Source organism: Pteropus vampyrus, unplaced genomic scaffold (genome assembly GCF_000151845.1).
Source record: "Pteropus vampyrus isolate Shadow unplaced genomic scaffold, Pvam_2.0 Scaffold94, whole genome shotgun sequence".
In the NCBI taxonomy this organism is placed as follows: domain Eukaryota; kingdom Metazoa; phylum Chordata; class Mammalia; order Chiroptera; family Pteropodidae; genus Pteropus; species Pteropus vampyrus.
Window position 1 is genome coordinate 3,967,207 of NW_011888875.1, and position 5,150 is coordinate 3,972,356.

General features: G+C 43.7%; 1 protein-coding gene across 1 annotated transcript in view; it reads left to right on the forward strand.

Moving 5' to 3' along the window:
- Positions 1-5,150, forward strand: part of CTNND2 (catenin delta 2) — a 700,986-nt gene that overhangs the window by 540,018 nt on the left and 155,818 nt on the right. The window lies entirely within an intron of this gene.

The following is a 5,150-nucleotide window of genomic DNA, read 5'->3' on the forward strand; positions in this document are numbered from 1 at the left end:
TAGCTCTTTAATAATGCCTATTGTATGAAATTTTTTAATAAGAAAAGTAGCAAACGTGTTGTAATTCTCTCCCAAATGCATCTTTACAAAAATCATTTCCCAGAAATCTCTTGAGATGTTTTAGAATCATCTTTATGTTTTGTTTAATTTTTAATCAAGTTTTTCCGAACTCCAGAAACTATGCTCCCATGGCCAATGAACTATGTGCTAGAGCTGGAAAGCTCTGCTGGGTAGGCTTAATGATGGGGTGCAGACACAAGGCCATTTAAAATATCTAGTCAAATACTCTGTATTTCAAAAGTAAGACAGACACAATCACTTCACCTGGGCTGCCTCAAAGCTTCCATTTCTCCTACAGTTGATTGGTTTCTAGGTGCAAAAACCCGTCTCTGCTGAGAAGGCACAGTATCACCCTGGTGACATTAATAATAATTATCTCATGAATATGTATAACCGTGCTCTCGGCCTCCAGTCTTGAGGGGTGTGCGTTTGTGTGAAATGTGTGTGCATTGAGGGAGGTAAAGCGAGTCTGCGTCCATAAATATCGACATGCATTCACAAGCAGGCATAGGAAATCCTCTGACAAGTTTAATTTTACTCAAGGTCAAAAAGTAATGATCTTTTGACGTGATTTCTCTGGCTAGGCTCCACCATAAGCCGAAAGTACAATTCTCCAAAACCCCCTAATGAGCCATCCATTTTATAACCTCTTAAATTCTTTATCTTTCAAAAACTTCCTACTCCATCAGAAGAAATATGACTCTCCCAAAGCTAAAACTGTAGGCAATTCTGACCCTTTATACCTGATTTTCCTATTTCTGTTATTTGCAACTATTACAAGGCATTTCTCTCTTCTCAGCATCCTTGACTTGTAAATAGTGTCTTCGTTCCTAACAAAGATCGTGGGAGTATGTGCCTCAGAATTCACCTGTAGAAATATAGTCAACGAAGGCCTGTTTAGCTCCATCAGTAATATAAACTATAATATAGTGATATAAATATATGTTCATGGCATTTGACTTACGGCCGTAAGCCACCGGCATCTCGAGCCCACATTCAGCATCATTAGAGGAAATGGCAGATGAAGAAGCTAGACCAGTGTACTACATCCATGGGTCCCTTTTGTAGGTCATCTGGCTGAGTGTAGGGTCTAGGATGTGACCTAGAACAAAGTTAGCTCAGAGCAGGGTGACTTCCCATCCCTCCCTATTCACACGCACAGAGGCTTGACCCGGGAGTGACCACATCATAGGATGCAAAAAATGAAGACAGCGATTTAGGTTATGTAACCAATGATTTTCCTTAGTCCAGACGTGACCAGGTTTAGGGTTTTTCCACTCTTCTGAATTTATCGTGTGAGTGACATGGCAGAATCATCAATATATGGTGAATCTTTCCCTGCCCCTTTAATTTAACTTTGTCCTTCTACAGGAAGACATGTAATGTCTCCTCTCTTATTTGGATCTGTTTCTGAATCGTTCCACATTGATGAGCAGATTGGACTAAGGAAGGAAAACAGCCCTGGGAAGGGGCTAAAATTAATTTATCCGATAAAGACTCGGTGGATGAAAGGTTTCAATAAATCTCCACTGTTAATTGTCACTTACTTAGGACCAATGCTGGCAACACACCAAAACGGTCACAGGTGTTTCTATCGTGATGGAAGATTTTAGTATGTGAGATATTTACAATCTTCATTTTCCCAACAAAGCCTAGATCCTTATTTATATTAAAGTAATTACTTTGTGTGCTGTGCCTGCCTTTCACAGTTTTATGCATGAGCATTTGCTGAGAGCCTGCTCTGTGCCCGGGAGGGACCAGGGAGGCACAAATTCACATAGCAGCCCCTGCCCTTCAGAAACTCATAATCTACTGCAAGAAAATGGCACCCATGCAATAAGCCTTAGTATCATATATTAGAATGCTATGGTTAGGGTAGTTCAGACAGTTAAACTGAGAAGCGGGTAACTAGCTTACCCAGCATGGTCAAAAAAGTTCTCAAGAATCAGGTGAGCTTAGGGCTAAGCAGAGAAAGGACTTCAGCAGTCAATGCAGTGGGAAAGCAGTATGGCCAGAAAGAGTGTCAGGCACGTTCTGACACAGACCTGGGGGAATTCCATGATTTTTGTGCCCAGCAGGACTCTAAATCATTCATGTCATTTCAGAGTGGGAAGCTGAGGTTAGGAATTTAAGCAATCACTATTCTAAAGTAGATCACTTTTATTTATGTTTCATAATTTTTCATTAAAAAAAAATGTTATAAATGCCATTTATACCATTTTTAAATGTCCAAAAGCTTATCAGAGTGAAATTTAAGTTAGAAGAAAGGCCTACGCCCTAGTAAGCTGAAGTCTGGAACGCTGACGCTGTACAGTCTTTAGACAGTTTTACAGTCTTAGTAGACTGTCCACTTTCTCAAGCCTTCCGTTTGATGTGCCAGTGGATGTGCCAGTATGAGCAGTGGTGCCCGAGCCCAGGGGCCTCGAGCACAGGACACACGCGTGAGGACATTCTAAAGAGAAGAGCCTCTGGCCTTTGCCTTCTCTAAAAAGTCGTAATAAATCTTCATGGGGACGTCACATCCTGTTGACGTAACAAAAATTTAAGCGCATATGAAATATAAAATGAAAAGTTAATGCCCCTAACTCTTTTCCATTTAAAATTCATTTGGGGGTAGGAAATGGAATTTTTCAAAAGCACATCTGTTTATTTGTTCCTGAAGTATCTATCTGTCACTGAGGAAAGAAGAGAGAAATATATTTTTTTAAATCTCTTAAATTCATTAGAGGAGCATGTTAATAAGAACGACGGTGCCTGGATTATGGGATTAGAGGAAGCAGTGGGAGGTGGGGACAGTGGGGGTTGGTGGGAGGACTAGCAGGGGGAGGGGCTCGTCTCCCCAGGCTTCCTCCAGCCCACACCCTCCCCTCCCCCATCCCAGGCATGTGCTAGTACTTGCCTTCTTCCTTATTCTTTCTCGTTTTCTCAGTTTTGTCTTTTGCTCCAATTCTGCCTGATGAAAGCTTTCATTTTTAATAAAAACCATTTTAAAATATGGCCTAAAATAAATGGGATACGCGTTAGAAAGGCACAGGACGTAAGTATGTGTGAAGTTGTGTTAGTCTTTTCTCCTTCTTCGCTCTGTGGTTTTGGGGTCCTCCGTGGGACCCGCTTTCCTATGGCCTGATTCAGGCGACTCAGCCCTGGAGGTAGATTCAGTTTTGTACTCATGATTGTTTCATTGCACGATGTGTAATCAAATCCTTTTCTTAACCTTCGGCCAGAATAATCATCAACCATAGCCGGAACACCGGCCTGTGGACAAGCTCACGCTGGCTGAGGTCACTGTAGCGAGTTGAATAGTGTTCCCCAAAATTCATGTCCACCGGGACCCTCAGAATGTGACCCAATTTGGAAATAAGGCTTGTGCAGGTATAGTTATTAAGATGGGGTCCTACTGCCTTGGGCTTGGCTCTAACTCCAGTGACTACGTCCTCATAAGAAGAACACACGCACACAGGCACACAGAGGTCACGGGAGGACAGAGGCAGAGATTGGAGTGACGCAGCCATAAGCCAAGGGACGGCAAGGACTGCCGAGAGCCACTAGAAGCCAGGAAAAGGCAAAGGACCCTCCCCCTGGAGCCTTCAGAGGAACACGGCCCTCCTGACATCTTGATTTTGACGTCTAACCTCCAGAACTGTGAGACAATGGGGTTCTGTTGTTTTCAGCCAGCTGACTTGTTGTACTTTGTCCTGGCAGCCCTAACAACCTAATATAGTCCCCGTAGTAAGTAACCCAGAGTATGGCTGCAAAGCCAGGAAGCCACTGGAGAACATGGCACAGGGGGAAAAAGCAGGTAAATAACTCCGAGAAGCTGCCTGTCCCCAGTGGTGCCACACACTGGAACCGACGACCCAGCTAGGGAGCTGGTTTTCTCCATGCACAAGGCTGTTTCCCTCCATAGCTCAAGTGTAAAGCCAGACGTCACCTATAGCAGGATTGGGCTCTGCAACCCAGCTGTGGCTGCCTCAGCCAGAGAGGGTTCAGATCCAGCCTCTGGAATGGTGGCGGTGAAATTAGCGTCACCCCCTGTGTGGATCTGATTTGTTTTTTTCTGCTCCTGCATGTGAGCCTGCCCTCTCCCTCCTGACTTTGAGCTAGCTTCCAAAAGTTGCGTGGATTTGTCCGATACTGCTAGAAGTCATTGGAGGGTCTCAAGCAGGGCACATGACATGATGGAAGTATTGTTTAAGGAAGCTGGGTGCAGAACGGATGCTTTCTCACTTTAGAGTGAAATATGGACCATGCTTCTCATTTGCAGCATCGCAAATCAATACCGTAAAGATCCCTGTCACAGCCGTCAGCATCATTTCTGAGTAAACTATCGGTGAAGTCCTCACTGAGGATCCTTTTTTTTCTTTTTAATCTGCCAGCTCATTAAGACAACTCCCATCGACATTACCGTCTAGCTAGGTCACATTTAGTCATGCCTGCTTAGGAATTACCTCCCGCCGAAGTGTTGCGTAAGGCTGGTTTTGCTAACTTCCGCAGCTCATTTTCTGGCGCCATCGAATCATTTATTTATGTTTATTATTCCCTTCCCACTTCAGCATCTTGTCGTGAAGGACAACAATATCCAGCCCTAATTTTTTCCATCTATCTTTGTGTACACGAGAATGGTACTAAGCCTGTCAAAGGAGCTACACTGTGCCTTTGCTTACGAGTATAATTAAACTCACACCCTCAATTAGTCATGTTAACCCATATAGTGGATGAGCGCTTGGTCCCATGGAGCCACTAATTCCGGAGTGACCTTGAGAAAACTCTGCTGCAAAGTAATACTAAGCGATAATCACGCTCTGGCTGGAAAGCCCCAAGGTCGTGTATTTTATGTGGCTTACTCCTGCATTACTCGTCCGTGAGAAGAGGAATTATTATTATCTTTATGTTGTATTCAGTTGGTTGCCAATGCTATTCATCTAATCATCCAAGAAGAATCGTTTTTAAAAAGTATTTTCCGAGTTTCATGTAATGCGCTGCGGATGGATCCCGGTCTTGTGTGGCAGCAGAATTGCACACTCTTATCCAGGTACTTAAAAAGGGAACGGCCTCGTGTATGTGATTCTGTGGTCAGCCAAGGCCGTGCT